This window comes from Pristiophorus japonicus, unplaced genomic scaffold (genome assembly GCF_044704955.1).
Source record: "Pristiophorus japonicus isolate sPriJap1 unplaced genomic scaffold, sPriJap1.hap1 HAP1_SCAFFOLD_112, whole genome shotgun sequence".
Lineage (NCBI taxonomy): Eukaryota > Metazoa > Chordata > Chondrichthyes > Pristiophoridae > Pristiophorus > Pristiophorus japonicus.
In genome coordinates, this window is record NW_027250777.1 from 850407 (window position 1) to 874662 (window position 24256).

The 24256-nt window shown below is 44.9% G+C and overlaps 1 non-coding gene and 2 pseudogenes across 1 annotated transcript; 1 reads left to right on the forward strand and 2 right to left on the reverse strand.

Moving 5' to 3' along the window:
- The window catches only part of LOC139241615 (uncharacterized), a 117857-nt pseudogene continuing 93601 nt past the window's right edge, over positions 1-24256 (forward strand).
- Positions 3832-5281, reverse strand: LOC139241613 (histone H2B 1.2-like; annotated as a pseudogene).
- On the reverse strand, positions 21452-21534 carry trnas-cga (transfer RNA serine (anticodon CGA)). The gene has a single exon. It is a non-coding gene; the product is annotated as a tRNA-Ser (tRNA).

Genomic DNA, 24256 nt, shown 5'->3' on the forward strand with positions numbered 1-24256 from the left:
AAAACCGGCGGGGAAACTCGGGCCAAGGCCGAGTCTCGCTCCTCCCGGGCCGGACTGCAGCTCCCTGTGGGCCGTGTTCATAGCCTCCTGCGGAAGGGGAACTACGCTTAGCGTGTGGGTGCCGGAGCCCCAATCTACATGGATGCTGTGCTCGAGTATCTGACCGGCTGAAATTCTGGAGCTGGCCGGCCATGTGGCCCGCGACTACAAGAAGACCCGCACCGTCCCAAGACACCTGCAGCTGGCCATCCGCAACGACCAGGAACTCAACAAGCTGCTGGGAAAGCTGCGCAGGGCGGGGTGCTGCCTAATATCCAGGCTGTGCTGCTGTCATGAACTGGAAATTGGGCGATTTCAATGCAATTTCTTCTGTGGAGCGAATATCATGCTCACAGGCCCTGGACAAATTTGACTCATTATTTCAACCAGGCATTGGCACTTTCATGTGGACCAAGGTAGTGATTCACTTCAACCCGGACGCCAGTCCAGTACACCACAAGGCCAAAGTGATGCCGTACGTGATGCAGGAAAAGATAGAAGGCGAATTGTAACGCTTGCTGAGGGAAGGTATCATCTTGCCAGTTGAATTCAGTTACTGGGTGAGCCAGATTGTGCCGGTGCTCAAGGCGGATGGGTCGGTCATGATATGTGGTGATTTCAATGCCAGCATCAATCGGGTATCACTCCAAGACCAGTATCCGCTACCGAGAGCGGAGGACCTCTTTGCAACGCTATCAGGTGGCAAATCTTTTTCAGAATTGGACGTGACCTCAACTTACAGGACCCAGGAGCTGGCGAGTGAGTCAAAGAAGGTGACCACCATCACGACACACAAAGGGTTGTTTGAGTACAACATATGTCCGTTTGGAATTTGCTCGGCCACCGCGATCTTTCAACAAAATATGGAAAGCCTCCTCAATTCCAAGGACAGTGGTTTTTCAAGACGACATCCTCATCACGGGTTGCGGCACTGAAGGACACCGCCACAACCTGGCGGAGGTGCGACGGAGACTGGACCGCGTAGGTCTGCGACTGAAAAAGGCGAAGTGCATCTTCCTACCTCCAGAGGTAGAATTCTTGGGGATGAGGTTAGCAACAGACGGGATCGGGCCTACTGTGTCCAAAACGAAAACAATCCAGAGAGCACCCAGACCCTGTAACACGACGGAGCTGCATTCATTCCTGGGGCTCCTGAATTATTTTGAGAACTTTCTTCCGAAATTGAGCTGGCTGTTAGAGCCGCTTCACGTGCTCCTGCACAAAGGTCGTAAATGGGTCTTGGGTGACAGCCACGAAAGAGCTTTTGATAGGGCACAAAATGTGTTGTGCTCCAACAATCTGTTAACGCTATATGACCCATGTAAGAAACTTGTTTTAATATATGATGCGTCGTCCTATGGGGTCAGGTGTGTGTTGCAGCACTTTAATGCCAAGGGCCAATTACAGCCGATAGCTTATGCATCCAGAAATCTGTCCCAGGCAGAATGGGGCTACGGGATGGTAGAAAAGTAAGCGCTTGCATGGATATATGCTGCAAAAAAATGCACCTGTACCTGTTTGAAAGGAAATTTGAGCTGGAGACAGATCAGAAACCCTTAACGTCCCTTTTGGCCGACAACAAGGCCATAAATGCAAATGCATCGGCCCGCATATGGAGGTGGGCACTCACGTTAGCCGCCTTTGACGACACAATTCGGCTCAGACCGGGCACTGAAAACTGCGCCCATGCACTCAGCAGGCTCCCACTAGCCACCACCGAGGGGGCAACCTAGCATCTGCTTAGATGGTCATGGCTTTTTAAGTTTTCGAAAGCGAAGTCTCACCTGTGACAGTCCGTCAGATTAAATTCTGGACAAATAGAGATGCGCTGCTGTCTTTCGACAAGAAATGTGTCCTGAATGGGGACTGGGCAGCCTGGTACGGGGCATTCCCTGAGGAATTCAAACCATTTCACAGGCGCAATGATGAACTCTCGATTCAGGCCGATTGCCTACTATGGGGAAACCGTGGAGTCATGCTCCAGATGGGCAGAGAGATGTTCATCAGAGAACTCCACAATGAGCACCCGCGCATTGTCATGAGGAAGCCAATTACCAGCTCACACGTATGGTGGCCAGGGATATATGCAGACCTGGACCTTTGTGTTCACAGGTGCAACACGTGTGCCCAGCTGGGCAATGCGCCCAGGGAAGCCCCCCTTAGCACCTGGTCCTGGCCCGCCAAACCATGGTCACTCATCCATGTGGACTACGCAGGTCCTTTCATGAGAAAAATGTTTTTGGTTGTATTAGACGCCTACTCCAAATGGATCGAGTATGACATTCTCAATTCAAGCACACCCTTGCCACGATAGAACTTCTACGTGCAATGTTCGCCGCCCATGATCGAACGGACGCCTTGGTCAGCGACAATGGCCCGTGCTTTTCAAATATTAAATTCCAGGACTTCATGGCAGGAAATGGTGTCAACCATGTCAGAACGGCACCGTTCAAGCCAGCCTCAAATGGTCAGGTGGAATGAGCAGTGCAGATAATCAAACAGGGGATGCTCAGAATCCAAGGGGGTTCCCTACAAAGCCGCTTATCACGCCTCCTGTTGGCCAATAGATCCCAACCACACTCGCTCACAGGGGTTCCACGCGCAGAGCTGCTAATGAAAAGGAAGCTCAAAATCAGGTTTTCCCTTATACAACCCACCATGAAAGAAATTGTTGAGAGCAGGCGCCATTCACAATGTGACTACCATGACAGGAATGCGAGGGCGCGATGTATTGATGTCAATGACCCTGTCTTTGTCCTCAACTACGCTGCAGGGCCCAAATGGCTCACAGGCACTGTGATTTCCAAAGGGGGGAATAGGATTCTGATCGTTAAAATTACCAATGGACAAATCTGCCGCAAACACGTGGATCAAACAAAAAGGAGGTTCAGCAACCCCTTGGAGGAAGCAGAGGAAGAACACGATCTAGAGTTCACTCCTTCACAGGTGACTGAACACCGGAACCAAGTGGAGGAGAGCCCAGTGACTGTGGGCAGTCCGGACAGGCCTGAGGCACTGTAAACAGTGGACACTCAGACCAACGCCCAACAACTGAAGCCCCAACTCAGGCGCTCTACCAGGGAGCATGAACCACCAGAGAGACTTAACGTGTGATCCCAATAAGACTTTGGGGAGAGGTGATGTCATGTATTCAACTGTCATTGTAACCCATGTATAAACTGACCTAAGTCGTACACCGTGAGAACATTGACCACAAGGGGGTGAACATGTGGGAAACACTCCTAACCTGGATTTTCAGCTATAAAAGTGGAAGTTCCACCCACCTTCATCACTTCAGTGCTGGTTTAATAAATATTACTGGTCACAGAGTGACCTTCTCTCAAGTATGGGACTCGTGTGCATTTGTACTGTATAGTAAGGACATATTCGACAGAGTGTTCAAACTGCCCCGGTTCTGGTCTCTGTAAGAACTCCCATTCTGGGTTGTTCCACTGCGGGGAGTGTCGGACTAACGCAACAGGAATTGTAAAATAAACTTGATATTACTTGCGAGAGAGAATGTGTGAGTGAAATCTGAGTCTCAGCCCCTAAACATGCTCTTAATTCGGTAGGCGGTGTAAATGAACAGGTCTGAGAGTGAAGCTGCTTACCTGAGAATTCAAAACTAAATCTACAGCTGGAACTCCAAAGGTTCTCACACAATTGTTCAGGAAATAATTAGTGATTTAAGTTTAAAGGGGAATGCGTTTGTGCAGCTCTTTCAGAGAAGTGTGCATGGCTCTTAAAATAGCCGTTGTGTGTGGGTTTGATCTCTCAGGACAGCGCACAGTTTTACTTGGAGCTGGTGTACTTGGTCACCACCTTTGTCCCTTCCGACACGGCGCTTGGCCAGCTCCCCGGGCAGCAGCAGGCGCACGGCGGTCTGGATCACCCGGGAGCTGATGGTCCGGCACTTGTTGTAATGGGCCAGGCGGGAAGCCTCACCCGCGATGTGCTCCAAAATATCATTCACAACCGAGTTCATGATGCCCATGGCCTTGGAGGAGATGCCGGTGTCGGGGTGAACCTGCCTTATCACTTTGTAGATGTAAATTAAGTATCTCTCCTTCCTCGACTTTCTGTGCTTCTTGCCGCTCTTCGGTGGTGTTTTAGTGATCGTTTTCTTGGCGCCTTTCTTGGCAGTAACTGTTTTCCCCGGTGGTGGGAGCGTGCTCAGCGGCCGCCATATTGGTCAGGGCGGTCTCACGGCGCATGCACGGCCCTTTGTGCATGGACAAAGGGTGGGCGGGGCTTCAGGATGTCTGTCAGTTTGATTGGTCACATGTTTATGTCCAGCTCAGTGGCCCCTGAAAGGGAGACTTGTTGTTCTAATAGTTGTCTTGTGACCCTGGTCGGGCACGCCTCACCCTATTGGGCCAGCCCAGCCAAAGCTAACCCTATTGGGCCAGACCGGGCTCACCCAATTGGGCCAGCACAAAAGGTCCAGTGACCAGCAGAGAAAATCAGCATCTCATTGATTTTATTCTCACTCACTGAATTGTACCCATCCATTTTAGCTGGAAATGATGAATACCATCGGCCTTTGAATGTGGAAGGAGAAACATTTTTCTATTCTGTATGTGAGAAAATATTTCAAACATCAGTGTGACTGGAAAAGTACCGACACACACATACCCTATCCGAGTGAGAGTGTTCCAGTGCACTGACTGTGGAAAGAGCTTCGACCAGTTACACAGCCTGAAAAACATCGCACCATTCACAGCGGGGAGAAACTACATGTGTTCTCTGTGTGTACGAAACTTCAACTGATCGTCCAACCTGGAGAGACACAAGGACACCTGCTCCATGGAGAAATCATGGAAATTTGGAGACTGTGGGAAGGGATTCAATTCCCCGTCTGATCTAGAAATCCATCATCGCAGTCACACTGGGGAGAGACCATTCACCTGCTGTGTGTGGTCAAGGTGTCACTCAGTCATCCAACCTGCTCAAACTCCATCGTGTTCACACTGGGGAAGTGTGGGAAGGGATTTACTCAGTCATTGAATTGCGATTTCACAAGTGACTGCAGGGGTTGGGTTCTCCTGTTATTACTGCTGTTAATCACATCCTGACTGAATCGTGTTCGTTCGGTGAGTTGGGATTTGTTTCTGTTGATGTTAAACACCCATAAACCTGGGCTGGAGTTTACTATTTTGATATTTCAAATAACAATGTGTCGATACTTGATGTCTCCATGATAAGAGGAGACAAATTGATGTCGTGTTATCGACTGCTTCATTTTGCGCCTTTACTCCTTTCGAACTCCAGATTGTTTTCGTTCTCAGAACTTTGGTTACTCTCAGGGCAAGTGGTAGTTCCACATACCGTCCAGAGTGCCTGCATGTCCAGGGTAGAGACAGCTAACATGCCCGGGATCCCAAAATCCAGTCTGTTACTCACTTACACATACTGGAATGTTCGTGTGCGCAAAGCATCTCTGTCACCCACAGTTTGTGAATAGAGTATCACACCTGCAAAGCTGGTTTCAATTTAAATTTGAATCCACTCAGTAAATGTATTTTTAAAACTATCTACAAGTAAACCGATCACAATTGGCAAAGGTTTACAGTCAACTAGATGAACATCATGGCCCACTAACACAGCTCTATTTTCACAGCAGAAAGTCTGTTATCTAAGGCCTCGAATGTCAGTTGGTGAGATGAGAAACGGAATCTCTTTCCACAATCAGCTAGTAAACGGTCTCTCCATGATGGGTTTCCACCCAACGCGCATCTGCTTCCATTTCCACTGTCCCCACATTTACAGTGTTGAGTCAGCTGGGCACATGAGTCTCACAGGCTCGATGATTGGTTAAGGTGCATCCACACACAGAACATGTGTCCTATTTCTTCCCGCTGTGATTGGTGTTTTTCCAAAGGCTGATGATAAGGTGATCCCGATGAATCCGGTGAATCTCTCAAATCTTGACGTGATGTTTGGTTTGAGTTACCAAGCTGCAGATCCTCCCCTTTTAATACCCTGCAAATGGACGTTACAAAAGTTGTTACTTTAAGTACAGGATAGAAATTCAGAACAGACAAGTCGACATTCGAGAGGACATTCTGTCCCCTCCTGTCCCTCCAAAGCTGTAAATACCTTATTCTACATATTCTCCCTCCATCCTTACTGTCTAAAATCAACTGCGAGTTACTTTCTCCAGGAAGTGCTGAATCTGGCTGGGTGTAATTCCACAGACATTTGTTAACCTCTGGAGCCTCACCATCAGTCGATTCATTGAGTGTCAGCAGGATTTCCACTGTGGTAGGCATCAGAGCCAAGTCCAATCCTACCCTCAAATGACATCCATACACTTCCCAATTGATGTCACTGGATCAGTTATAAGAGCAATTGCAGTGGCTAATTTTTACTCATATTTAGCCCAATGGTACTGAGGACAATGATAACCCCTGAACTGCTGCCTTGGCTGAGGTCAACTAACAGCCCACATCAAGGACCGAACTTGGCACCTTCCCAGTCAGTATTGCAGAGTATTCTAAAATTTGGGGGGTGAGGGAGGGTTGGAAAGAATATTTTGAAACAAATTTTACTCCACCTTTAAACAGAACCTTCGTCACACTGCACAATTCTGAAATTTTGACAAATTAGACAAGCAAGTCAAATGGATTATAAAAACAATGTGACATTTTCGAAAGGCTCACGTCACTGAAATAGACAGCTTTACAATCACAGCACAGTACAGAAGGGAGCGAATGATAATGGTAGCTCGGTTCGTGAACTCTGCCGATACTCTGAGATAAACTGGACTGTTCCTTTAAGTATAAATAGGCAGAGAAAAGAGAGTCCCTGTCCCTTTAAATAGCTACCCCATTCCCCCGGGCAGGGGGAGGAGCAATGGCGCGCTATCTCTTGAGATACTGAAACAGTAAACACCGCCTAATGGCTTCCCGCGGGTTCCTAAATTCCTAAGAAATAAAATTGCATCAGGTTAAGTGCAACAACTGAAAAGAATGCACACTGAGTCGTGTGTATGTGTGTGTGTGTGTGTGTGTGTGAGAGAGAGCAAAACACATCATTCTGAATGTTTGATAGAGATTAGCTATTATCCAGCATTTTATTTCCTATTATTTACAATGTAATTAATTCATTTATGACCCATTGTCTTGTGTGCTATTGTTTAGAAAGTGATGTCACAATGACCATTCCGTTACCAAGGTGATCATGTCTGTCCGCAGTGTTCAGTGGGAAGGGGATTAAATCTTTGCTCTGGGATTTGGAAGCTGTGGGAACATTGGCACAAAATCACACGTTTTAATTTGACATGTATCTGTTTTCTCACATGTCGAGCGACTGTGCGAAATGGAACTATGAGTAAAGAATGGCGGGACTCGTCCGCGATTTGTACCCGGGATCTCTCGCATATCAAATGTGATCCTCCCTAAGCGAGAATCATATCCCTCGACCAACAGTGAAGAGTGCAGCTCTCAGATTCTCACGGGAGTGAGAAAAGCTATTGGGCCCATCGTGCTTGTGCTGTCCCTCAGAGATTAACTAATTAGTCCCCCTCGCCATAGTCCTGCAAATGTTATTCCTTTGACGAATGTATTATGAATTTGAGACATGACATGAGCAAGGTGCAGCATCCTTGTCAGTAAAAGGAAAATTTGGCGATGAGTTTAAATGTGATTGACAAAACGACTCGGGGGGTCAAAGCTGCAACACAATAAGAACGAGAATGGGATTTGAATCCGTGCGTACAAGGAACAATGAAGTAGCAGTGCATCGCCTTAACCTCTCGACCACCTCGTCTCTTATTTACCCCCGCGTCAGCCATTCAATCTCCTGCTTTTTGTATCCAAACACAAATAATGTGCTGGAAAATCCACTTCATAGCTTGCTCTGCCCGTGCAACCAGATCGACAATGATCAAAACGTTCCATTAGATTCTTGAAGCAAACAGCCTTCCTTTACTTCCGGTGAGTGACTGGAAGTGATGGTTGGTTTTTCGGCAGAATCACAACAAAGAATATAAAATTTCACGCAGCGAATTAATTGACGCCGCAGGATTCGAACCTGCAATTTTGCAATAAAGTCGCAGCTGCAATCGAAGTCAAACGCCGTACCAATTAATCCACGCGGTTTCTGCCACGCCTACAACATTTCTTGTTGTGAAAAATGAGAACTAATTTGGAGCGACAGCGATATCAAGTAGTGGATTTAAGAAAAGCTGAGCAGATTTCGAGTAAATGAACAGATGCACTGTGATCTGTGTGCGCACCGGTGCAGGCAACCCCAATGTAACTTGGAATACAGCAGCTTATCAATTCGGTCCTTGCAGCTGAAATCACACTCCTTCTCAAACTATAAAGGATGAGGCGGGATTATGAGAAAATCTGTCTTGAATGGACAGATTATGAAACGGAACTGACAACCATACCGTTTAACGAGACACAGAACGATCCAGGACTGCAAGCACATCCCTTTTACACAGATGTAGAATTACACTTGACTGACAGCAATTCCCTTTTAAAAGAATACGGTGAAATTGCTATAATCACTGAAGACAATTGTGCAGGCCGAACAGAAAAAACACATTTATTTTGGAAGTTAAAACGTTGGGATTGGATATAAATATGTACAAAGTCAGTTAGTCATGTCATGCCTTGTCTTGTCTTGTCTTGTCTTGATTTTAATTTGAAAGTAAGGGTGGAGGATGTCATCATGTCACACAGCCCAAACGCAAGCTCTCGATAAAATCGCTATATTTCTAACTTGAGTGTTTTCCCTTCTTTCAGATGTGGAATAGCAAAATCCCACACCAGATTATTTTACCGTCAGAGAGTCCACGAAGGAGTGTTCAATCAATTCAGTACGGTTACAAGCTGCATGTAATGCATTTTTCTCACATGACAGTAACATCGCACAACACGTTTGCGCACACACTGGTTTACACAAACACACACACAAACTAAAATTCCTGCACCTTCTAAAGGCAGTTTTTGAAATTTGAAATTTGAACTCCGGGACAGACAGCACATCCCTTTTAAACAGACACAGAATGATGCGGGACTGATAGCACATCATTTTAAACAGACAGAGAATGATCCCGGACAAACAGCACATCCCCTTAAAAGGGACACGGAAACAGAATGAATAAAAACAGATAAATATGTAAAACTCAGCAGGTCGTGCAGATTCTGTGGATGAAGAACCCGGTTTCACGTTCTGTCGGATAATCATTCCAATATTTTAGGAAAAACTTCAAAATTACAGATTTTTTCAACAAAAATAGCGCCTCGAAAAAAATACGCAGCGACAAAGGTCAAATGGAAACGTCTGTGATACAGTGGAATGCAGGAGTGATTAAATAATAAATGGCACAATGGAGAAAGGCAAAGTGGGTGGTAATCGGGCAATAACGTAACAAAGGATGGTCCAGAGGAGGTGTTAGTGGGAATAGCAGAACCATTACCAGACAATGGGAGCGGTGCTTATCATCCGATACGTTGAACCTAATGTTGAGGCCAGAAGACTATAACATGCCTACAATATAGGGTGTCACCGCCTTTTAATCAGACCAGGCAACTTGGCCACCCCGGAATGATTTCCTCTCTGCTTGGAATTCGGTAGCCAATGGACTAATTCAAAAGCCAGCTTCTCACATCTTGTCAGCTCTATAGAAACAGGGCTCATTCATATTCAGGGCAGAGGTGGATTTTGACGCTGAATGTATGCTTATCCCCTTTGCGGTGAGCATATGCGTACAGACAGGAAGATATACTGGTCAAATATTGGCCGGAAACAAACACGGGTTTAGGTTATACAACCAGTCACAGAGCCGAGTACCTCTGAGATACTTTAACTTTACTCAGTTGTGTGAGTTTCACTTTGCTCTGGGATTTGGACGCTGTGCGAACAATCGCCGCAAAATCACACGTTTTAATGTGAAATATATCTGCTTTCTCACATGTCAAGCGGCTGTGAGGAGCGGAACTTTGAATAAAAAACGGCGGGGCTCGTTCAGGATTTGGCCCGAGACCTCTCGCATTTCAAATGTGATCATTCCTAAGCGAGAATCATACCCCGAGACCAACGAGCCGCCGACAGTGAAGAGTGCAGCTCTCAGATTCGGACAGCAGTGAGAAAAGATGTTTGGCCCATGGTGCTTGTGCTGTCACTCAGAGACCTATCGAATTAGTCCCCCTCTCCGCAGTCCTGCAAATGTTATCCTTTTGACGAATATATTATTAATTTGAGACATGACATGATCAAAGTGCAGCATCCTTGTCAGTGAAAGGGAAATTCGGCAATGAGGTTAATGTGATTGACAAAGTGACCAGGAGAGTCAAAGCTGAACACAAATACGACGAGGATGGGATTCGAACCCATGCGTGCAAAACAACATTGATTAGTAGCCCATCGCCTTAACTTCTCGGCCACCTCGCCTCTTATTCAGCCAAGCGTCAGCCTTTCAATCTCCTGCTTTTTGTAGCCCAACAGAAATAATGTGCAAGAAAGTCCACTTCACAGCTTGCTCTGCCCGTGCATGCAGATCGACAATGATGAACACGTGCCATTAGATTCTCAAAGCAAACAGCCTTCCTTCACTTCAGGTGAGTGACTCGAAGAGATGGTTGTTTTTTCGGCAGAATCGCAACAAATATAACATTTCACGCAGCAAGTTAATTAACCGCGGCAAGATACGAATCTGCAATGTTTTGATAAGTTCGCGGTTATATCGAAGTCAGACGCCGTATCCATTAGACCACGCGGCCGCTGCCACCATCATTCAATGTGTTGTTGTGTATATTGCGAGCAAAATCAAAGAGTGGATTGAGGAAAAGATGAGCATATTTCGAGTAAATGAACAGATGCACGGCGATCTGGGTGCGCACCCGGCGCAGGCAACCCCAATGTAAATTGGAACACAACAGTTCGGTCATTGCAGCTGAAATCATACTCCTTCTCAAACTATACAGGATGACCCGGGTTTACGAGAAAATACGTTTTAAAGGGAAAGATTATGAACCGGAACTGACAACCAACCCTTTTAAACAGATACAGAATGATCGGGGACTGCAAGGACATTCCTTTTACCCAGATGCAGAATCACCCTTGACTGACCGCAGTTCCCTTTTAAAAGAATAATGTGAGATTTCTATCATCCCTGAAGGCAACTGTGCAGTGGGGCTCAGGACCACGCTGGGCAGAGACGGTTATTGAAGCCACAGGTGATAGACAGACAGGAAAGAGGGAGGGACGTAAAACCAGCCCACTGAAAGCCAATTTACAAATATATATATATTAAACAAATTAAGAAAATAAATACATTTAATTTTTATTTAAAAAAATTTGAATTTGATTTGTTTTAAATAAATAAATAATTGATTCATAATCTAGATATTTTTTGATTGAACGAAGGCTGTGTGACTGGAAGAATTCCATTGGAATTGAGGGGGTGCCTCTTAGCAACAAGGGCAGACATTGATGTGGCGATTCAGCATCGCCTCCAATGCTCCATGCAGCCTTCGGCCGCCTGTGGAAAAGACTGTTTGAAGACCAGGCCCTCAAATCTACCACCTAACTCATGGTCTACAGGGCTGTAATAGTACCCGCTCTCCTGCATGGGTCTGAGGCATGGACGATGTGCAGAAGGCACCTCAGGTCGCTGGAGATATATCACCAACGATGTCTCCGGAAGATCCTGCAAATCTCCTGGCAGGACAGGCATATCAATATCAGTGTCCTCGACCAGGGTAACATCCCTAGTATTGAAGCACTGACCACACTCGATCAGCTTAGCTAGGCAGGCCACATAGCACGCTTGCCAGATGTGAGACTCCCTAAGCAATGCTTTATGCGGAACTCCTTCATGGTAGACGAGCCAAAGGAGGACAGCGTAAACGTTATAAGGACACCCACAAAGCCTCGCTGGTAATGTGCGACATCACCACTGACACCTGGGAGACCCTGGCCGCAGATCGCCCGAGGTGGAGAAAATCCATCCGGGAGGGCGTTGAGCTCTTTGAGACTCGATGCAAGGAGCATGAAGAGCCAAGGCGCATGCAGCAGAAGGAGCGTGCGGCAAACCAGCCCTACCGACCCCTTCCCCTGATGAATCTCTGTCCCACCTGTGAAAGGGTCTGTGGCTCTCGTATCAGACTGCTCAGCCATCAAAGAATTCACTTTGGGAGTGGAAGCAAGTCCTCCATAGGACCCCTGGACCTGATGGCTTATATCCTGTGGATACAACCAATGCATCCATAGGATATAAGCCATCAGGTCCAGGGGACTTGTCCGCCTTTAGTCCCATCATTGTACCTCATACTACTTCATTAGTGATAATGATAGTATTAAGTACCTCCCTCCATATAGCCCTTGGATTATCCACTATTTGAATGTTTTTACTGACTTCTACTGTGAGAACTGAAACAAAATATTTGTTCAAAGTCTCTGCCATTTCCCTGTTCTCGATTATTAATTCCCCAGTCTCATCCTCCAGGAGACTAACATTTACTTTAGCCACTATTTTCCTCTTTACATACCTGTAGAAACTCTTACTATCTGTTTTTATATTTCGTTCAAGTTAACATTCATAACCTACCCTCTTTTAATCATATTTTTAGTGCTGGATTATAAAAATGTCCCAATCCTCTGGAATCGCGTGAGTAGATGATTGGGTGAGCGTGACGGAACAGGTGGCCTAAAAGTTGCTGCAAAATAATTCAGAACAATTACAGCTCAAATGACCTCCAAACAGAGCGGATTACGTGCCAATGCCTACAGCTACTGATTCACTGTGAACAGGGCTCGAATTTACTCAGAAGCAATTCGATTACATTCCTAATCCAACGATTGAACCACCCAGCCACGGCAGCTAGCACGGAGCATTTTTTTAAACACACACTGAATGAAGCAGCACTGAGAGCGCAAACCTTTTAAACAGATAAAGACTGATCCGAGACTGACAGTACAACAACTTGATGTCGCTGTATTACACAATAGAAAGCGGGAATGGCTGAATCGCTTTCGGCGGGAAATAAATGATGTACTCCCTGCTTGTCTCAGCTAATCAGCTCGTTGGTCAAGGGGTATGATTGTCACTAATATAGGAAAATAATGGAACCCTTACTAATGGAGAAAATAGAAGAACATCTAGAAACCAAAAGTATAAAAATGAATAATCAGCATGGATTTCAATAGGGAAATTACTGCTGGACCAAACTCATAATTTCTGAAGAGGTTATAGAGAGGATAGACATTGATCATGCAATAAGTGTAAGGTATCTAGATTTTCAAAAGACCCTCGCTATGATACCCAATAATAGCCTGCTGAGCAACGTCAGGGTATAAGCAGCAGAATGCATAGCGAGCTAGCTTCAACACTGAAATCAGAGATTGGGGGTAAAAGGCAGATACTCATATTGGCAGAAGATGGGTAGTGGTGTTCCAAAAGGATCAATGCCGGAACCACTATTGTTCACAATTTATATCAACGATTTAGAATTTGGAACTAAAAACAGAATTTCCAAATTTGCCAATGATACCAAATTGGAGGAAATTTATACTGAGGAGGACTGCAACAAATTAAGTACAACATTAATAAACACGCAGAATGGGCATATAAGTTTCAATTAAGTTCCACACACATACTTGTGAGGTATTACATTTTGGTAGGAAGAATATGGAGGTCACTTATTACTTGGCACAAACGACTCTCGGTGGGGTAGAGGAACAATAGGATCTCTGAGTACAACTACATACATCACAAAAATTGTTACAGAATTTCGCAAGACAAAATAAAGGTAACTAAGCAGTGGAGGTTATTTCTAGTGGTATCGAATTGCAAAATAGGAAGGTTATGCTAAACCTGTATTGAACCTCGGTTAGACCACACTTAGAGTACTGCATGCAGTTCTGGTCATCCTATTATAAAGATGATATAGAGGCATTTGAGAGGGATCAGAGAAGATTTACACGGATGCTACCAGAAATGGGAGGTTATTCAAAAGTGGAAATAATGAACAAGCTGGGTCTCTTTTCTCTTGAAGATTGATCTGTAGGGGTGAACTAATAGATTTATTTACAATTATGAAAGATTTTGATAGAGTGTTTAGAGAGAGAATGTTTTCACATGTGGGGAAGAGCATAACTGGTGGCCACCAATATAAGATAGTCATCAAGAAATCCAGAAACCAAATAGAGAATTCAGAAGCAACTTCTTTCTGGAAAGAATGATGAGAATGTGGAACTGAAAAGCGTAGGAGTGGTTCAAGCGAATAGTATCGATACATTTAATGAGAGGCTATACAAGCATATGAGGTAGAAAGGAATAGATGGCTATGCTGATAGATTTAAATTAAGAAAGACTCCAGAATATTCGAATGGAACATAAACGCTGGCATGGTCAGAATAGCCAGGAAGGCAGTGTACGCTATGCTGTCCTTTGTAAGCCTATTTAATTCAGTTATCTGCAGGATTATGCATTGGATTCAATGATAAGCGCTCTGAGTAAAGGTTGTAGTGTCTGGGTCATTGTACGAGCTTTCTGTTTCTGTGTAATAGTTTCTCGGTCTCTTTAGGTGCTGTCTGGGTCTGTGTTGCAGCTGCCTGTGTCAGATTATGAGCTGAATGTGTCTGTTTAAGTGTTGTCCGGGTTTGTGTTGGAGCGTCGGGGTTTGTGTTGCAGCTCCATGTGTCAGGTTTGGAGCTGACTGGGTCTGTGCAAGGGTTGTCTCTGTTTCTGCGTCTGTGTTGGAGTGTGTCTGTCTGTGGTTGATCTCCCTGGGTCAGTGTGGTTCTGCATTGAGCTTTTTGATTCAGTACCGGTGCTGTCTTGATCTTTAAATGAGATGTCTGCATCTCCGAAGCGAGCTGTCTGGCTCGGTGAACGAGCAGTCTGGTCCTTTCTCGGAACAGTCTGCGCCCGTGTAAGAACTGCTTATATCTGTGTAAGAGCTCTCTTGGATCTGTGTTGGTGATGCCTTGGCCAGGGTAGAGCTGTCTATGTCTATGTAGGAGGTAATTAATCTGTCTCGGAAGAAGTCCCTATGTCTCTGAAAGGAGCTGTATGGGTCTGTGTAGCAAAGTTTGTGCCTGTGCTGTTAATCCCTGCTTCAGTGTAGCACCTGCCTGGTTCTTTACAGGAGCTGCCTGCTTTCGCGAAGGAAATGTCAGTGTCTCTCTCGAAGCTCTCTGGAAATGTGTTGGTGTTGTGTGCGGCTGATGAGGACATGTTTGCTCCTGTGTTGGTGATGCTGGACCTCTGAAAGGAACTGTCTGAGTCTGTACACAAGCATTTTGATGCTGTGTATGCGCTTTGCCTCTCTGCACAGGAGTGTATGGATCTATGCAGTAATGTCTGGCTCAGTGTAGGATCAGTACTCCTCTGTACGGGAGCTGCCTGAGTCTGGGAATGTGAAAGAGCCGTCTGAATATGTGTTGCAGCTGTCTGGCTCTGTGAAGGAATAGTCTGGGGCTGTGAAAGTAAATCGAAATCTAGAAAACCACAGCGATGAAGGAGACCACTTCGGCCCAGAGTAGACATGCCAGCCGACAAAGAGCCACAGGGCCCTTTGATCAACAACCCTGAAGGCTATATATGAACCTGTGAAGTATGACAATGACGGAAAGATAAAGAACGCCCAGACCAATAAGTCCGACCCACACAACATCTACACCCCTTGCACCGAAAAATTATACGCACCACCCCAACCCGAGCCATGCGAACGCATGGGAGAAGCAAAAAAGCAGAAAAAAACCCCAGGTTAATTGTTGGAAAAAAATCTCTTAAAATTATTCTCATCTACGCGATCAAAATTTGTCCAAGAGATCAACTTGGTCGTATTTGAATCCCTGCAGTACTTACCATCGTATCTGCGCCAGCCAACAAAATTTTATCCAGCCTAATCCCATTTACCAGCTCTTGGTCCGTAACTCTGCTGGTTACAGCAAGGACATTGTACTTGACTGTATAAAACATTGGTTAGGCCGCTGCTGGAGTACTGTGTGCAGTTCTGGTCACCACATTTCAAAAAAAAGATGTGATTGCACTGGAAAGGGTACTGAGGAGATTTACAAAAAAAGTTGCCTGGACTGGAGTATTTTGGTGATGAGGAAAGATTGGAAATGCTGAGTCTGTTTTCTTTGGACCAGAGGAAGATGAGGGGAGACTGTATTGAGGTGCATAATATAGTTGTGCCCTAGATAGAGTTGGTAGGAAGGTCCTGTTTCCCTTTGCAGAGTGGTCAACAACCAGGGGAATAGATTTAAACTAATTTCGGGGTGGACCAATTTCCCTATCTCGGGCGCCTCCTATCAACAAGAGCAGGCGTTGATGACGAGATCCAACACCGCCTCCAGTATGCCAGTGCAGCTTTCGGCCGCCTGAAGAAAAGAGTGTTTGAGGATGAATCCCTCAAAACTTTCACCAAGCCCATGGTCTACAAGGCTGTAGTAATACCCGCCCTCCTGTATGGCCCAGAGACGTGGACCATGTACAGTAAACACCTCAAGTCGCTGGAGAAATTCCACCAGCGATGTCTCCTCAAGATCCTGCAAATCCCCTGGCACGACAGACGCGCAAACATTCGCGTCCTCGTCCAGGGCATTAACCCCAGTATTGTACCACTTACCACACTTGATCAGCTCCGCTGGGCAGGCCATCTGCCAGACACGAGACTGCCATAGCAAGCGCTCTTCTCGGAACTCGTCCACGGCAAATGAGCTAAAGGCGGACAGAGGAAACGTTACAAAGACACCCTCAAAGCCTCCCTGATTAAGTGTGACATACCCACTGTGACCTGGGAGTCCTTGGCCATAGTTCGCCCTAAGTGGAGGAATTGCATGTGGGAGTGTGCGGAGCTCCTCGAGTATCATCGCCGAGAGCATGCAGAAATCAGGTGCAGGCAGCGGAAGGAGCTGCGGCAAACCAGGCTCCCTGCCCATCCTTACCCTCAACGACGATCTGTCTGACCTGTGACAGAGACTGTGGTTCCCGTATTGAACTGTACAGCCATCTAAGAACACATGCTAAGAGTGGAAGCAAGTCTTCCTCGATTCCGAGGGACTGCCTATAATGATGAATTAGGGGGAGGGTTAGACGAGTTGTGAGGATAAATGTCTTTACCCAGGGGGTCATGGTGGTCGGGAACTCAAAGCCTGAATGGGTGGTAGCGGCAGAAACCCTCACACATTTTAAAAATACTTGGATGCCACTTAAATTGCTGCAACCCATAGGACGGACTTAGAGCTGGGAAGTGGGAATTAGGCTGGAAAGCTCTTGATCGGCCTCCTCGGGCACTATTGGCTAAAATGCTGTACATTTTTGCATTTCCTACACGACAAAGTGATCACATTTTAAAAGTAATTAATTTGCTGTGAACTGCTTTGGGAAGTGCTGAGGTGAAGGTCGCTATAGGAATGCTATCATTTTAATGTAAAAGTGCCATAAGAAAATACATAGCATGAAGGCCGGTTGCCTCACTCGGTTAGCGCTTGGTCTTACTAACGCCAAATTGGCGAGTTCAAACCCATTACGGGCCATTTATTTTATTTTTGGTGGTGCGGTTGGGCTGCAAGCATTTTAGAGCAGCATAAACATTCAGGGACGAAACTCACACCAAACCTGTAATACATAGAAGCAATGCTGCAAAACATTAGTTCTGCCGAGAGCTGGTGGCCCTGCGGAGTGTTTCCAAGATTTAATGAACAATTCCATATCCTCCGGGGATTTGTGACATCTCGTATTTCAATCAGTGAAAGGCTCACTGCCGCTGATTGGTTTGTAGTGCAAAGTATGGAACTAATCTAAATACAATTCCACTGCGTAATCCCTCAATATAAGAACATAAGAATTAGGAACAGGAGTAGGCCATCTAGCCACTCGAGCCTGATCCGCCACTCAACAAGATCATGGCTGATCTGGCCGTGGACTCAGCTCCACTGACCCGCCCGCTCCCCGTAACCCTTAATTCCCTTATTGGTTAAAAATGTATCTATCTGTGATTTGAATACATTCAATGAGGTAGCCTCAACTGCTTCCTTGGGCAGCGAAATCCACAGATTCACAACTCTCTGGGAGAAGAAATTCCTTCTCAACTCGGTATAAAATTGGCTCCCCCGTATTTTGAGGCTGCGCCCCCTAGTTCAAGTCTCCCCGACCAGTGGAAACAACCTCTCTGCCTCTATCTTGTCTATCCCTTTCATTATTTTAAATGTTTCTATAAGTTCACACCTCATCCTTCTGAACTTTAACGAGTAAAGACCCAGACTACGCAATCTATCATAATAAGGTAACCCCCTCTTCTCCAGAATCAGCCGAGTGAATCGTCTCTGTACCCACTTCAAAGCTAGTATATCCTTCCTAAAGAAAGGTGAACAAAACTGCACGCAGTACTCCAGGTGCGGCCTCACCAATACCCTGTACAGTTGCAGCAGGACCTCCCTGCTTTTGTACTCCATCCCTCTCGCAATGAAGGCCAACATTCCATTTGACTTGCTGATTACTTGCTGCACCTGCAAACTAAGATTTTGGGATTCATGAACAAGGACCGCCAGATCCCTCTGCACCTCAGCATGTTGTAATTTCTCCCCATTCAAATAATATTCCCTTTTACTGTTTTTTTTTCCTCCAATGTGGATGATATCACATTTTCCGACATTATATTACATCTGCCAAACCTTAGCCCATTCTCTTCACCGATCTAAATCTCTTTGCAGCCTCTCTGTGTCCTCTACACAATCTGCTTTCCCACTAATCTTTGTGTCATCTGCAAATTTTGATCCACGACACTCTGTCCCCTCTTCCAGGTCATCTATGTATATTCTAAACAGTTGTGGTCCCAGCACCGATCCCTGTGGCATACCACTAACCACCGATTTCCAACCCGAAAATTACCCATTTATCCCGACTCTCTGTTTTCTGTTAGCCAACCAATTCTCGATCCATGTTAATACATTTCCTCTGACTCCGCGTACCTCTATCTTCTGCAGTAACCTTTTGTGTGGCACCTTATTGAAAGCCTTTTGGAAATCTAAATACACCACCTCCATCGGTACACCTCTATCCACCATGCTTGTTATATCCTCAAAGAATTCTAGTAAATTATTTAAACATGCTTTCCCCTTCCTGAATCGATGTTGCTTCTGCTTGATTGTACTATTCCTATTTTGATGTCCCGCTATTTCTTCCTCAATGATAAATTCAAGCATTTCCCCCACTGCAAATGTTAAACTAACCGGCCTACAGTTACCTGCCTTTTGTCTGCCCCCTTTTTTAAACAGAGGCGTTACATTTGCTGCTTTTTATTTCGCTGGTAGCTCCCCAGAATCCAGAGAATTTTGGTAGATTATAACGAATGCATCTGCTATAACTTCCGCCATCTCTTTTAATACCCTGGGATGCATTTCATCAGGACCAGGGGACTTGTCTACCTTGAGTCCCATTAGCCTGTCTAGCACTACCCCCCCCCACTGATAGCGATTGTCTCAAGGTCCTTCCTTCCCACATTCCCGTGACCAGCAATTGTTGGCATGGTTTTTGTGTGTTCCACTGTGAAGACCGAAGCAAAATAATTGTTCGAAGTCTCAGCCATTTCCACATTTCCCATTATTAAATCCCCCTTCTCATCTTCTAAGGGACCAACATTTACTTTATTCACTCTTTTCCGTTTTATATATCGGTAAAAGCTTTTACTAACTATTTTTATGTTTTGTGCAAGTTTACCTTCGTAATCTGTCTTTCCTTTCTTTATTGCTTTCTTCGTCATTCTTTGCTGTCGTTTAAAATTTTCCCAATCTGCTAGTTTCCCACTAACCTTGGCCACCTTATACACATTGGTTTTTATTTTGATACTCTCCTTTCTTTCCTTGGTTATCCATGGCTGGTTATCCCTTCTCTTACCGCCCTTCTATTTCACTGGAATGTATTTTTGTTGAGCACTATGAAAGAGCTCCATAAAAGTCCTCCACTGTTCTTCAATTGTGTCACCGTTTAGTCTGTGTTTCCAGTCTACTTTAGCCTACTCTGCCCTCATCCCACTATAGTCACCTTTGGTTGAGCATAGTACGCTCGTTTGAGACACTACTTCCTCACCCTCAATCTGTATTACAAATTCAACCATACTTTGATCACTCATTCTGAGAGGATCTTTTACTGGGAGATCGTTTATTATTCCTGTCTCATTGCACAGGACCAGATCTAAGATAGCTTGCTCCCTTGCATCTTCTGTAACATACTGTTCTAAGAATCAATCCCGTATGCATTCTATGAATTCCTCCTCAAGGCTACCCAGTGCGATTTGATTTGACCAATCGATATGAAGGTAAAAATCCCCCATGATTACTGCCGTTCCTTTTTCACATGCCTCCATTATTCCCTTGGTTATTGCCCGCCCCACCATGAAGCTATTATTTGGGGGCCTATAAACTACGCCCACCAGTGACTTTTTCCCCTTACTATCTCTAATCTCCATCCCCAATGATTCAACATTTTTTTCATTATAGCCAATATCGTCATTCACAACTGCCCTGATAGCATTCTTTATTAACAGAGCTACCCCACCTCCTTTCCCTTCTTGTCTATCTTTCCGAATTGTCAGATACCGCTGTATGTTTAATTCCCTGTCCTGGCCAACCTGCAACGTTTCTGCAATGGCCAGCAAATCATACCCATTTATGATGATTTGTGCCGTCAACTCATTTACTTTATTTCGAATGCTGCGTGCGGTTAGGTAGAGTGTTTTAATACTAGTTTTTAAACCATGATTTTTAGTTTTGACCCCTCCTGCAGCCACTTTATATTCATACATATTGTCCCTACCTATCACCTTGTCGGTTACACTTATCCCAGTGCTCGTCTACTCTTTTGCCTCCTGCTTTTTGCATTTTTTCTTGTGGTCCTGTGATCTGAGTTCTCAGCCACTCTAACTAGCTTAGAGCCCTCTCCTGGGTTCCGAATACTCCTTGCATTGCGGCACCGAGATTTCATGCTTGCCTTTTTATGACACTTTGACCCTTTAGAATTTTGCTGTGCATTCGTCTGCTGCAAACTGCAGGGGCCACGTCGCTAAATGGATAAGGCATCTACTTTGATGCAAATACTGATGTTATCAGAAAATTGCAACGCCTAACGCTGCCGTGCTCATTTTGGCAAAACCTGTTCATCTTTATAAAACCAAACCACGTTCGCACTCATTAACTAAAGGTGAGTTCCTCCCAAACAATGCATTGATCTTTATTAAAAGGGATTTTTTTCATGCTGCATATATTGCTCACTGATTTTTGGAGATAGTGTCCAACAAACCAACAATTAGTACCGATAAACTATTCATGTTTCCAGTTCGAACAACAGCTTTGCGTCAATCAGTGTAATAAAGGGCAGTGGAGGGAATTGTGATCAGATTCCAATGAGATCCCCGTGAGTCGATAAAAAAAGGAGCACTTGCAGAATCGCTGCGAGCAGGGTTCGAACCTGCGCAGGGAAATCCCCATTGGATTTCGAGTCTAACGCCTTAACCACTCGGCCATCGCAGCTACACATTAGAGTTGCTTTAATCGTCGAATCGTTGGTGCAATTTATCAGAGAGACCGCCTGCATGCTTGCCCTGTTGGATCTCCCAGACGATGTGAAAATTAAATCGGAGTATCACAGAATCTTTCAGCAAAGAAGGAAAAATTTCGGTCAGAACTGAAAGAATTTACATTTCTGGAAAACTGAACAGTCTGGAGAGCTTCTTTCTCGAAAAACAAGTGAGATATATTTTTAACATTATGAAGGTATTTGATCGAGTTGATGTGGAGAAAAAGTTTGCTATTGTGCAGTAGTTCAGAACGGGAGGTCACTGATAAATTCAGTCGACAATTCAAGAGCAACTTATTTACCAAAGAGTAGTTAGAATGTGGAAGATGCTACACGAGCAGTAGTTGAGGCGAATAGCACAGATTCATTTTAAAGGGATTACCAAAGCACATGACTGAGAAAGCAATAGAACAATATGCTGATAGGATCAAGTGAAGTAGGGTAGTATGCAGCATTAACTCTAGCAACACCAGTTAGGTCCAATTATCTCTTTCTGTGATGCAATCTCTATATAACGTTATGTAACACACATTTTAAACAACAACAACAACTTATATATAATTAGCACCTTGAAATTAGCGAAACGTCCAAGGCGCTTCACAAGAGTATTATGCGATACAAATTTGACACCGAGCCACTAAATACAAATTAGCGCAGGTGACTAAACGATTGGTCAACCAGGTATGCTTGAGAATGAGGAAGAAAGCTGTACATTGCAGGAAGATATCAAAGAACTGGTCAGGGGTTTAATGGAATTCAACCTGGAGAAGTGTTAGATAATGCATTTGGGGAGTGCTTATAGGGAAAGCGAATAAACATTAAATGTTCGGCCACTGATAAGTGCAGAGGTGCAAATGACCTTAGAGTGCATGTCCACAGAATCCTTGACGGTAGCAGGGCAGGTAGATAAGATGCTTGTGAAGGATAGACAGAAAGGAAAAGGAGGCGAGGTGGCGTTGCTGGTTAAAGAGGAAATAAATGCAATGATAAGGAGGGTCATTTACTTGGATAATTTGGAAGCGGTATGGGGGGAGCTGCAGAATACCAAATGGCAGAAAACGCTGGTGGGAATTGTGTACAGACCTCCAAACAGTAGTAGTGAGGTTGGGGACAGCATCAAACAAGAAATAAGGGATGTGTGCAATAAAGGTACAGCAGTTACCATGGGCGACTTTAATCTATATATTGATTGGGCTGACCAAACTGGTAGCAATGCGGTGGAGGACGATTTCCTGGAGTATATTAGGGATGTTTTTCCAGACCAATATGTCGAGGAACCACCGCGAGAGCTGGCCATCGTAGACGAGGTAATGTGTAATGAGAAGGGACTAATTAGCGATCTTGTTGTGCGAGGCCCCTTGGGGAAGATTGACCATAACATGGTAGAATTCTTTATAAGATGGAGAGTGACACAGTTAATTCAGAAACTAGGGACCTGAACTTTAGGAAAGGTAATTTCGATGGTATGAGGCGTGAATTGACTAGAATAGACTCGCAAATTATGCTTAAAAGGTTGACGGTGGATAGGCAATGGCAAACATTTAAAGACCACATGGATGAACTTCAACAATTGTACATCTCTGTCTGGAGTAAAAATACAACGGGGCAGATGGCTCAACCGTGGCTAACAAGGGAAATTAAGGATAGTGTTAAATCCAAGGAAGAGTTATATAAATTGGCCAGAAAAAGCAGGAAACCTGAGGACTGGGAGAAATTTAGAATTCAGCCAAGGAGGACTAAGAGTTTCGTTAAGAGGGGGGAAAAAGAGTACGAGACGAAGCGTGCCCGAAGCATAAAAAATGACTGCCAAATCTTCTATATATAGGTGAAGAGAAAAAGATTAGTGAAGACAAACGTAGGTCCCTTGCATTCGGATTCAGGTGAATTTATAATGGGGAACAAAGAAAAGGCAGACTAATTGAACAAATACTTTGGTTCTGTCTTCACGACGGAAGACACAAATAAACTTCTGGATGTACTCGGGGACCGAGGGTCTAGTGCGAAGGAGGAACTGAAGTATATGCTGATTATATGGGAAATTGTGTTGGGGAAATTAATGGGATTGAAGGCTGATAAATTCCCGGGACCTGATAGTCTGCATCCCAGAGTACTTAAGGAAGTGTCACGAGAAATAGTGAATGCATTCGTGATCATTTTCCAACAGTCTATCGAATCAGGATCAGTTCCCATGGACTGGAGGGTTGGTAATGTAACACCACTTTTTAAAAAAGGAGGGAGAGAGAAAATGGGTAATTATAGATCGGTTAGACTGACATCAGTCGTGGGGAAAATGTTGGAATCAATTATTAAAGATGAAATCGCAGCGCATTTGGAAAGCAGTGACAGAGTCGGTCCAAGTCAGCATGGACTTATGAAGGGAAAATCAAGCTCCAGCATTTTCTGAATATGTAACTTGCAGAGTGGACAAGGGAGAACCAATGGATGTGGTGTATTTGGACTTTCAAAAGGCTTTAGATAAGGTCCCACACAATAGATTTTTTGTGCAAAATCAAAGCACATGGTATTTGCGGTAATGTACTTACGTGGATAAAAACAGAGAAACAAAGATAATAGGTGCAGGAGTAGGCCATTCGGCCATTCGAGCCTGCACCGGCATTCAATAAATCATGGCTGAACATTCCTTCAGTACCGCTGTCTTGCTGTCTCTCCGTACCC